Source organism: Aedes albopictus, chromosome 3, assembly GCF_035046485.1.
Source record: "Aedes albopictus strain Foshan chromosome 3, AalbF5, whole genome shotgun sequence".
In the NCBI taxonomy this organism is placed as follows: domain Eukaryota; kingdom Metazoa; phylum Arthropoda; class Insecta; order Diptera; family Culicidae; genus Aedes; species Aedes albopictus.
The window spans coordinates 437,036,321-437,049,496 of NC_085138.1; positions in this window are offsets into that span (position 1 = coordinate 437,036,321).

Here is a 13,176-nt window from a genome sequence, read left to right on the forward strand (position 1 = left end):
AAGCAATATTTTCAAAATCGTTTTCGTGCACATGTAGAGTATGGACCAAGGTATCTCCTGAATTTTTTTGGTGATGAAAATATTTTCCGTTTTTGTAGAAACCATTTTTTTGTAATATTGATTAAAAATGGTTTCTGCAAAAACGAAAAACATTTTCACCACAAAAAAATCAGGAGATTCCTTGATCTATACTCTACATGTGCACGAAAACCGATTTTGAAAATATTGCTTCGTTAATTAATAAAAAATCAAAAACCAAAAAGTGAGGAAATGCTTCCAGTTTCGCCTTAATTATTAAATTGTGGATTCTATCTTAGAGATAGCTTGTCTTGATTTTTTTTATCTGTATTTACCAGATTTTTAGCCCTAGGCTAGTTCATCTCGGGACCCACACTTTACTTCCCTTCCGAAGGAAGAACTCACGTTTTGCGAGTTTGTCGGAAGTGGGATTCGCTCCCAGGTCCTCGGCGTGATAGTCAAATGTGCTAATCATCACACCAGGTCCGCTCCGCATTGTCCCGAATTGTTTTGTTTTTAGATGTTTTCAGAACGCAGCGTTCAACATCGTGAAGGAGTTTGCATAGTTAGCATACTGTATGACACTTTCTATGTTGTTTACTAGTCAGCAAAAGGAGCCGGCCGAGAGGGAACGGCAAAATTCAACCCCTAATTTATCAAATCGTGTTCACTGGATGTCAGTGATACGGACGATATATCTATATTTTTGCACACATTCGTCCTACATTTTAATTAAGTATTGTTATGAGGATTCTTCCTGAATAGACTGTCCCAAAAAAAATCGATGTTCGAAAAGTCAAGGTGCTCAACCCTTAAATGAAAGATACGCACATTTGAAGCATTTTTGTAGAACATTTCAATTTTCTAAAAAATCGTTTAGAGGTTCCGCCAGCGCGATTCTTGAAAAATGACCCTTTTTCACGAAAATTCTCAAAAAAATATTTTTTTCGTAATATTTTTTCAACTACTGAATTTTTTAAATATTTTTATATTTTTCTATGGACCTATAGGCATTCTTTATAGGTATTAGATTTGAAATAATGTGTTTATATTGACGGCAGAACCTTTTTTGTGCTGATAAAAAGACTATTTTTTAAGTATTTTTCTTCAAAATTTGCTAAAAAAATACGTGTACTATTTTTTATTTTCAACCATTGAAATTTCATCTGATAGTACTATTCATATGCGTCATTTCTCTAAAAAAAGTTTTAAAATATCTTGTCTAGAAGCTGAGATATTACGCTTTTAGTGAATGGACAATTTTTCAAATACTTGCAAAACTTTGTATGTTGGTCTTTGTGCCACCCTAATGTATGTATAGTAATAAAGGTTAGGCTTAAAATAAAAGCTTTAATTGTTAGACGGTTCCAACATGGATTGTTTTATATTCTGGGATGGTTGGCAGTAGATTCATGAAAGGCTTTTATGTGAAAAAACTACAACATTGACGGGTGTCGTGATTACTTGTAGCGACGTATTAAGTTCGAGATTATTACATGGAATCCCCGACTACTGCGCCCTTTTTTGTTAAGTAGGAATAATCATTCCATTCAGAGATTACGTAATGGTGATGAAATCAATAAAAAACCTAATAAAGTCAAGATAGATTCTAAATGAGCTTTTTTATATAATAGACCAAATTTAGTTTTCGTGGAAATAAGTGAATTTTTCATCTTAAACATTGCAGGTAGAATCAACTCTTTTTTTTTTAATTTCAACACAAATTTAGAATGCAAACAGTATGGGAGGAATATGTATGCTGTATGCATTTAAATTACACAAAAAATATGTGTAAATTGTGAAAAATGCTGTTTCTCTGTTAAATTTTAAACTAGGTCTTGTAATCACATTCAAATCACGACATAGGAAGTCCAGAACTTTCCACAGTTTGTAAATTAAATTCTTAAGCTCCATCAAAAAGCAAAACTTCAGACAAATCAATGCATCAGTAAGTGTCAAGGTTAAGGCACAATTTTCAAATTGGACGATTTCATCTGAAACTCGGCATTGTGGTTCATAGTTGATTGGATAAACGCCGTTTGTCATACAAAATTGCCAACTTTGAGATGCTATAACTGTATTTTCTTCAATGAAATAAGTTCAAATTTTGACACAAAACTACAAATAATGCTGAATTTAACGTTTGAGAAATACAAAACGTTTCTGATCACAAATCTTGGCGCTGCAAGGCACCTAAAATGTTCAAAACTGATCGGACAGCAGCACACGTTTAAATCAAAGAACTGCGTTGTCCGATCACTTCTTCATATTTTGGTTGCCTTGTCACGCCCAAACTTGTGATAAGAAATTATTTGTATTTTGTATACACAAAATTCAGCATATTTGTAGTTTCACGTGAAAATTTGAGATCTTGAAACATTGAGGAATCAATGTTTAAACATCAGAAAACTAAGTACTTCCACAAAAGCTAGATATTGTGTTTAATATTATAAATTTATTTAGAATCAATTTTAACTTGATTTATATTATTTTTTATATTGGTTTCGCCGTCATTATGTAACCACTGAATGGAATGATTATTCCTACTTAACAACAAAACAGGGCGCAGTAGTCGGGTATTCCATGAAAAAATCTCGAACTTAATACGTCGTTACCAGTAATCACGACACCCGTCAATGTTGTAGTTTTTCACATAAAAGCCTTTCATGAATCTACTGCCAACCATCCCAGAATATAAAACAATCCATGTTTGAACCATCGAACAAGTAAAGCTTTTATTTTAAGCCTAATCATTATTATTACACATATATTATATGGCACAAAGACCAACATACAAAGTTTTGCAAATATTTGAAAAATTGTTCATTCACTAAAAGCGTAATATCTCAGCTTCTAGACAAGATATTTTGAATTTTTTTTTAGTGAAATGACGCATATAAATAGTGCTATCAGATGAAATGTCCATGGTTGAAAATACAAAATGGTACATGTATTTTTTTAGCAAATTTTGAAGAAAAATGCTTAAAAAATAGACTTTTTATCAGCACAAAAAAGGATCTGTCGTCAATATAAACACATTATTTCAAACACTAATACCCATAAAGAATGCCTAAAGGTCCATAGAAAAATATAAAAATATTAAAAAAATTCAGAAGTTGAAAAAATATTACGAAAAAATTTTTTTTTTTTGGAATTTTCATGAAAAATGGTCATTTTTCAAAAATTACCCTGGCGGAACCTCTAAACGATTTTTTAGAAAATCGAAATGTTCTACAAAAATGCTTCAAATATGCATATCTTTCATTTAAGGGTTGAGCACCTTGACTTTTCGAACATCGATTTTTTTTGGGACAGTCTATTCCTGAATCATTTCATGGAATCATTTTTAAATTTCTTCCGTAATTCCTTGTTATTTATCACGATATACAATCGGGGTTCGCTCTAGGGTTTATTTACTTCTTCCTTCAGGATTATTTTCAGATGTTGGTTGATTTTCGACCAGCTCTATTATTAATTCGCACAAAATTGGTCCTAACTCAGGAACGGAGAAAAACCACATCTTGAAAATTTTACAGATTATAGCTTATAAAATTTCCTTTCAAAAATATATTTTTTGCGAGTATTTCCGGACTTCGAAAATAGTTTTTCCGACTTTTCAAACCGACTTTCCTTAACAGTGGAAAATTATGTGGAAAACAATTTTTATTGGTGAGTCGTTTTCGAGCATCATCTACCTTTACGTAGTTATCCGTCGTATCAAACAGAATGCGAACGACGCGTTTGATCGTCTTCCAGGTAGCAATTGTTCTTCCTCTACACAGTCATTGGGGAAGCGATGCCTGCACGATAGGCAAACAGTTTCAAACAATAAATAAATCGCTTTCGCTCTTCGTACATATGTACAGCAGAGATGGTTATATTTGCGGTTTAGAAGAAGATAATATAGATCGATGAGATTTGAAGTACCTTATGACAGCTAAGTTGCCGTGTCATTGATTGGCTCGGTAGTTTAGTTGGTAAAGCACTTTTCTAGCGAATAAGGGTCGTGAGTTCAAATCTCACCTGAGCTGTGGATTTTTCCCAATTTAACTAATAATTTACCGTACAGATGTACGTTGAATTATTTGAAAATCATAATTGACCACACGGATTGGTATTACCGAAAAAATTTGCACTTTGAGTTAGAATTTTTTTTTTTAATTTTTGAGATAATTTGCTTATGATTTTACAAAAAAAAAAAATGTCTACGATTCTACGTTTTTGAGTTATGACTTTGCAAAATAGGAGGTGTCTGTGGAAAATGTTTGTTTTCTACTGGAGTTTCCCGGAAAACTAGGCGACCCCAATTTTTTTCAATTTCGGAAGGTCTCAGGTGCGTTACAAGGGTCCGAAACCCCCGAAAACGCCTCTGAAATCCCCTGAAAATACTCCAAAACCTTTTGATATGATATGATAAAACCCCGAAATAACTCCGGTGACGCCTCTGAAATTCGCTGAAAATGCTCTGAAATGCCGAAAACCTCCTGAAACTCTCCAGACAACCAGTAATCGTATAAGATGTTACATAAGATGATAAAGTGGAGGTCATATGCGTGCATGCCTCCGTTTACGCGCATGTAAAATGTACGCATATCGCCTCCACTTTAGTATTTTATGTGACTTGCGTGCTGCTTGGGAAGTTCCTAGAAAGATTTTATCTAAATGGATTCTACCTAAATGGAGGTTTGAGTGGATACGCGTAACTGTCAAGTTTAACAGGGCCGATTCTTTTTCTTCTTCTTCTTCTTTATGGCACGACGTCCCCACTGGGACTTGGCCTGCCTCGCTTCAACTTAGTGTTCTTTGAGCACTTCCACAGTTGAAGGGCTTTCTTTACCTGCCATTGCATGAATTTGTATATTGTGAGGCAAGTACAATGATACACTACGCCCAGGGAGTCGAGAAAATTTTCCCGACCGGAACGAGAATCGAATTTGCCGTCTCCGGATTGGCGATCAATAGCCTTAACCACTAGGCTAACTGGAGACCCCAACAGGGCGGATTAAAAGGTACAAAACTGATAACACTCTTTCGAAGACAATTGTAGCTAGTACAGGGGATAGACAAAATGATCGGGACAGGCAAAATTTTGCCTTCTCAAAAAATATTCAAATAGCTGTAACTTTTCGGAAAAGTGCATCAAATATTCTCAAATTTTTACTGTAAGTGGATCAACTAGTTGTGTATCAGTGGACAAAATTTGGAAAAGATCGGGCTATTCTGCACGAAGTTATAAATATTCTAGAAAAAGGTATATTTATCCGATAGCCAACTTTGAGCTATTATATCTCCGGATTCAATGAACTGAATGCAATGCAATTTTGACCATTTATGACTTATATAATGAGCTTTGAAAAACTTTTGACTTAACTTAAAATTCTTAACACGGAAGAAAATTATAACGATTAGATAATTTTTCTAATAAAACACAAAATTTTCTTAAATTTCAACATCGTTTCAAAATTCAAGATGCTAATTATAGTTCATTTATATTCCCTTCAACTGTCTTGAATATAAATATGTTTTGAAAGGAAGTAACAACATAGCCGGCAATTCATTGAAAAAGTAATGGGATGCATATTAAAAATAGACCGATTTACTAAAAAATCATAAAATAAATGAAATCGCTATAACTTTATCTCTTGTGAATAATTTCAAGTTGAGTCAAACGTTTTTCAGAGCTCATTATATAAGTCGTAAATGGTCAAAATTTCATTGCATTCGGTTCATTGAATCCGGAGATATAACAGCTCAAAGTTGGCTTTCGGATAAATATACCTTTTTCTAGAATCTTTATAACTTCGTGCAGGATAGTCCGATCTTTTTCAAATTTTGTCCACTGATACACAACTAGTTGATTCACTTACAGTAAAAAATTGAGAATATTTGATGCACTTTTCGAAAAGTTACAGCTATTTGAATATTTTTTGAGAAGGTAAAATTTTGCCTGTCCCGCTCATTTTGTCTATCCCCTGTATATTTCCTGAAATTGTTCTACAAAATATCAATTGTACCTACAAATAACCGTTTAACTGTGTCCTTTCAAACAAAAACAAACAATCTCAAATGACCTTGCATATCTACGTTCTATGGTTTCTGGTAAAGCTCCCTCGCAAGTCAGATCACAAGTGATTTCATTGCATCACTCTTTTGCCTTTATACAGGCATCATGGTTGCGGTACCGCATCAAACAACCACCCCGAGACCTTTGAACTATTTCTGTCGTTCGATCCATCAGATTGTCAAAGAAATCATTGCGAAGTTTGCATTTCCGTTTAGAAAACTCCATTCCAAGCAGCCTATCGTAGGCCATGGTAGGAGTCGTGGATCCAGCTTTGATATTCCGCGAAGCTTGACTGCACGGTTCGTCAAAATAAGGACTATACCGCAGAAATGGGAAAAAACTGCGCCTTCCAAGCAAATGAACAAATTTATTTGAGTTCGTTTAGCAGCTAACTAACTATACACAGGTAGGTAGGTAGGTAGGTACCTCTACGTTTATTCTGGCTCGGCTGCTGCTACTTATTGCTGGAAAATCAGCAACGAACCGGAAACGAGCGGTTTCATAAACAGCGCTGAGTAGGAAAATGAAATGCCACGTTGCGTTCCACGGTTCGCTTGGAACGTGACAGTGGAATCGTAAAAACGGAAAGCATAAGCATCCGTCGTCGGGAGAAAAGCTCTGAGTGATCCACCTAGCAGTCTGAACGATCATATGTAATCCGTTGGATGTGGAACGAATTCACAACCATTCAGCGTACCACGGTGAGGTGAAAGGCAATGCGAAGGATACTGAGCGCTACTGTATTGGCACAAAATACCAGTTCGTTGCGGTGAGAAAGTATTCATGGAAACGTAAAATTGGGGTAATTTTGAACGAGTGCTTGCAATTTCTGTAGTACGAGCTGTATTCGGTAATTGTGGCAATTAATTGTATCGCAAAAGTGCAACAGTTTAATACACTTGATTACAGATTAATGGTATGTGCTGAGCAATTTATCAATCAAGTTGAAACAATTTTAATGATTATTAATTGAGCTAGGGATGACTAGGGAAGCTATGTTGACATGGGGAGCATTAGCAAAATACACTAATTCATAAAATTTCACATACTTATGTGGAGGTTTTTTTTATTGATAGGAGAATAACTTGCATAATTCGCATAAGGTAGGCTGCTTCGAAATATGAACTCAAATTTGAAATCAGTTTAAAGAATGAAAAGTCACTTGGTGTACCGTCCTCCCCGAAGCTGAGAAGCATCCCATGGAAGTCAACAATTCTTTCAATCAGGAACACAACAACTCCTGTAAACTTGCTCGCTCTGTACATTGTGTACCGCTAAACGATTGTAGGATTTTCCGACCACCACCACCGCCGTCAAGACGGAAAAGTCGTTCCGCTTTCCGAGACTCGATCACCCACCTGATATAAAAGAGCGAAACGTGAAAGTTTGTTCAATTGTTGGTTTTTCATTTCCCGACGTCTTTATATATTGCCGGGCACGTTTCGACATCGATTCAACAGATATGGAAATGGTGAGGTTTCATAAGAATTTTTCGCTTGCGCTTCAGTGTGGAAATAAAGAACGGGTTAATGTACAATGCGGGATAATTTGAATAGAAGCCAGGACTGGGAGAATAGCAAGGATTCCATTATTTCTTATGAATATGGAAAGAAATGACAAAGAACAGGTTTACTACTATGAAAGCATGCATTTTAGCAGATAAAGTTTTTTGTTTTCATCAAATCTCGGTTTTAATTTTGTATTATTTTGTAAGGTAGAAACAGGAAGAACAGGAAGAAATAGAAGAATAAGAAGAAGAAGATGAAGAATAAGAATACGAATTTTTTTTTTCTGAGGTCCTTTAGGAAACTCTTAACATAGGATTCCCTTTCGGGATTGCTTCGTGAAGTTCCTTGAAGGAGTTTCTTCCTGGATTCTGGGAAGGAATGAAAAAATCTTTCCAGGATTCGTCCAGTAATTATTTATGGGATTCACCAAGGAACTTATTTCGGTATTATTCCTGCAGTTCCTCCAGGGGTTTTTACCCGATTTTTTTTTCAGTAGTACCTTCTGAGATTCCTCCTGCATTCCCTTCCAAAATCTCCAGGAATTACTTCTGGGATACCTCCAAAACGTTATTCCGAGTTTCTTCCCGCATTTTTTTTCGGGTCCAGGAATTCATTCTGGCATCTCCAGACTTTTTCCCGGGATTCCTCCAGGAGTTTTTTACGCATGTTGTTCCAGAAGTTCCTTCCGGGATGCCTTCTGAAGTTTCTTCCATTATTCCTCCAGGAGTTGTTTGCGGAATTCCCCCAGAAATTTCTCCAGATGACTTCCAAAACTTTCTTTCGGGATTCCTTCAAGAATTCAATCCGTGATTCCACCAGGAGCTCCTTTTGGGGATCCCTCCAACTTTTTTTTCAGAATTTCTTTCCGAGACTCGCCTGGAAGTTGCTATCAGTGATTCTCAAGGAATTCCTTCCGGGATTCTACCCAGAGCTCTTCTGGGACTCCCACAAGAGTTTCTTCTGGAGTTGTTCCAGGCGTACTTCAGGATTTTTTTCCAGCGAGGCCTCCAAGACTTCTTTCGAGTTTTTTTTTCAGAAATGTCTTCCAAGTTTCCTTCTGGATTTCCTTCCGGCATTCCTTAAGAAGTACCTTCTTAACGATTTCTACAGGAGTATTTTTCTGAGATTAATACAGTAGCTTTGTCCAAGATTCATACAGACAAAGGAAGGTACAAAGGAACAAAGGAAATTATGCATTTGTCTCTAAAGGGATTTCTTCAGGAGCTCTTTGGTATTTCTCCAGAGATCCTCCTTGGACTCCCAAAAGTTGTAGAGGAATCCTGGAAGGAATTGTTTGAGGAATTCCAACTCCTTGAACAGGAACGCATACATGAACCATGGAAGCAATTTCTGAAGGAATTCTAAAATGCATTCATGCATGAATCCCGTAAGAAACCCCTGAAGAAATCACAGAGTGAACTCCTGAAGGAACCTCGGAAGAAGCTTCTGAAGGAATTCCGGAAGAAATTTCTGAAGGGACCTCTGGAGAAACTCCTGGAGAAATCTCAGGAGGAGCTTAGGGCGGAATTTTAGAAGGAACTCATGGAGGGATCCCGGAAATAGCGCCAGGAGGAATTTCAAAACAAACAAGTGGAAGAATATGGGAACTCCTGGTGTAATTGTGGAAAGAATTCTTGAGGAAATCTTGGAAATAATTTCTGGAGGAATCATGGAAGATACTTCTGGAAGAGTCTCGGATGAAACCTAAAAAAATCCCGGAAAGAACTCTCCTGCAAGAATCAGGAATCTCGAAAGAAAGTTCTTGAGTCCTTAAGTCTCGTAAGAAACTCATGAAGAAATAGTGCTGGAAGGCCTTCCTGAAAAAAAAAAAATCCGGTAGGAACTTCTGAAGGAATCCTGCAAGCGGTACTTGGAGGCGTCCCAGATTAAACTCGTGGAGGAATCTCGAACGAAACTCGTAAGGAATCTAAGAAGAAATTCCGGGAGTAATACAGGAGGGAACTTCTGGAGAAATTCTTAGAGATACTCCTGAAATATTACTGAAAACAGTTATTGGATTAATTTCTGAAACAAATTTTAGGGTGAATCCTGGAAAAAACTTTGAAGAAATCCTGGAAGGATTTCTTGGATGAACTTCATAGAGAATTCCTTCATTTTTTATCCAGGAAAAAAAAAACTTCTAGGTAGAGGAATCTCAGAATGAATCCTGGTAGGAATCCCTCGAGGAATGATGAAAATAATTCCTGTAGGAATCATGGAATGAATGTCAGGAGGTTTTTTAAAAGGAGCTTATAGAGAAGTTCTGGACGAATTTTTTTTTTGAGGAACCCTAGAGGAATTTCTAAAGTAGTTTGTGAAAGAATCTCGGAAAAAAAATTCTGAAATCATTTCTGGAATAATTCCTGAAGCAAACCCGGAAGGAATTATAGCAGAAATCCCAGATAAAACTTCTGGAGAAAATTTTAAAAATCCTCCAGGAATATTAGAAGGGACTCCTGGAAGAGCGTCGAAAAAAAAAATCCGGAAGAATTATCAAATGACGAATTTTCGTTGTTGTTTGTGGCACATTAAATTGAAGACTAGCATATCGATACAATCGAAAGCGGTCACATTGTGAACTGGAAATGACAAAGCGAAATGGCACAACGGCAACGACGGTTTTGTACATTCCGTGTTTACTGCTCTTGCCGATTACCATTCACATTTTGTTTGCGGATATTGGGCGTATAGTCTAGTCTAGTCTAGTCTACACATACACAGCCATTCATTGAAAGAATCCTGGAAAATGATAGGACCGACTACTCCTATCATTTTTCTTGTCGTTATTAATGGTTGCAGTGCATCAGAGATGCATTACAAGCATTAAAGCGGCCAGGCCTACTGTGCAGCGTTGTTATTGTTATTGAAATCAGAAAACGGGGACATCTCGTACTAACCGTTCCTTGAAAAGTGATTATAATGTACCGCATCGTTGGAAGTGACTATGCTAAGAATGTTAATGTCACTCCATGTCCTTTGGAATCCTGGGATGGGACAACACTATTTACCCCGTATGCCCTGGCTCTCAAGCCTAGGCTTAAGCGCCTTTACCCGCTCTCTGAAACGAGATCAAAAGTTATGGTCCCTCCCCAAATAAACATTTATCTCTAATACTTGGATGTTACTGATATGGGTATAAATAGAAATAAATCAGAAAGATCTCACCATATAGATTCTTATAAGAGCCCTGAGCATTATCCTTTTACCACAAACAATCGGTGGGTTTATCCTCGGCAATATGGCAAGATTTTTTCAAGCTGCTTCAGGTAGAATCAGTATCAGTAACACACTTTAGCAATTTCACTTTATTCATACTCAATCAAAACACTTATGTGGGTGAAAAATTCTTCTCATCAACCAAAAATGATCACTTTGAAGTCCCCATGCACTCAAACTTTCATCATTATTCAGTTTTTATAGGGATCCGCCCGGGTAGAGATGAATGGCAAACCAAAAACAAAAGAATAACAAATTTTATTATCATAACTTATTCTGTCATTCATGAGTTCTTCATGAAGAGCTTGAAACAACATGTCAATAGCATAATATGATATCATATCAAAATATGTCATTCGCTTGTCATTTATCAAATTTGGAAGAATAACTACTGAATGTCTTATTTTGCTATCATAACAAATTTTGCAATTGGTGAGATATTGTTGACCCCTTACGAGTTTGATGAACCATCGCAGTTTTGGCACTTATTAAGAACAACATAATGACAAAATTTGAAATTTGGTTATTCCAATGGTAAATTTTGATATTTTTTTGGTTGACAAGCGAATAACTAATTTTGATATTGTTCTGTTTTCAATAACTCAATAATGGTATATTTTGCAATTCTCAACCTTGAATTTTTTGTTCTTGGTTTGCCATTGTAATGTCAAAATTTGACATTCTTTAGTTATTACATAGAATAATGTCAGTTATTATTTTTGCCCTTTTGTCACTTATTTCAAACAAACCAATGACAATTTTTACCATTCAGTAATTCTTTTTGAATGGTAAAACTTGCAATTGTTTTGTAATTCTTTTCTGCCCGGGCGGTGAAACCAACACAAATTGCGATAGACGCATCTGCACCACAAAATAATACACGGAGCAGGACCAATTTCGTACGCGGAAAAAATATTAGCTTGGCATCAAACCGTAGCACCACTAGCCAAATTGCAAAGAAAAAAAATCACTTCATACCACTGCCGCATAAATGGAAAGAGAAACCTATTAATACTATTATAATCCAAACTCTTCTCAAAATCCACCCGGCAGAATCACTTCTTGGAGTAACCATTTTCTTCTCTGCCTCTTTTGTTTGCGGATATTGGGCGTATGAATAAAAAGTGGGAAACCATGTGGGAAATTTTACTACATGTAGTATCTACTCAGAAGTGTGAAATAGGAGTGCTCATGGTGTGGCTTCGGAGTCAGTTTGGCTTTCTATTCCGCAGAATCGTTACTTGTTCTATGGCTTAGTTGGTTAAAGCGCCGATCTAGCGAATACGGAGTCGTGGGTTCGAATCCCATGAGAACGCCTTTTTTTTTTTCATAAATTTCATCTCTCAATTTGTCAACTAGCAACATCCTGTGTCTTCTAATTACAAGTGTTTCAGTATCAAAATGGTCAATAACATGAAGTCCAGGATTAAAAGCAAAACAGATTTGATTGCCAGGGAACAAACTTTCTACAGCCTCCTAGGTGCTGAAGACAACTAAGCGGTGACGAAAGTTAACTATAGGTATATATACAGGGGATAGACAAAATGATCGGGACAGGCAATATTTTCACTTTTCAAAAAATGTTGTTGGAAAGTGATAATTTTGCCTGTCCCGATCATTTTGTCTATCCCCTGTAAATATGAAGGCTTTTTTTTTATTTAAATTTCTATCTACAGACGGGATTCCAGTTGGAGCTGACAAGAAAGTCCTCCATGAACACAGCAGTAATGCTTCGGATGAAGAACTGTGTCCTGCTACGCCAGCTCCAACAAAGAAGGATCCTGCAGATCATGAGGAATTGTCCCTGAACATTTTGACTCACGGCTCACGAGCCGTTATGTGATGTGTTGTGCTTCTGGTAGTATTTCCTTATTCCTTGACAGCAACACAACAGTTCCATTTCCTCGCACTCCGCTTCTTCCAGGCGGACGCTTTTCTCCCGAAAGAGGCGGGTCTCCTGCTTTTTGATTTTGTTTTCTCTAAGCTGTTTGTTCTCTTTTGTCGTCACATTGTTTCTCAACCTGTTTCAAGAACTTTTCTAATTCTGGAATCTCCATATGACGCCCTCGGTCGTCTGTCTACAAAACGTAACCAGATTGCCGAATTTTCAAGCAAAAACATTACACATATTTGCCCCTCCTACCGACCCAACAATTGTACTTTCTCCCTACACGTTTAGCATGAAAAGTTCTTTTAGTCTTTTTTGGAACAAACTTTTCTCAATTCTCGCAGCTTGAGAGACATTTTACACAACGAAGACTTCTGAGCAGAGCCCAAAAACACATGCATAGCATTCGCCCCAAAGTTTTCTCATAAGGCTGACAACAACGAACATTGTGCAGCTGGCTTGTCTCTCGGGATACATCCATT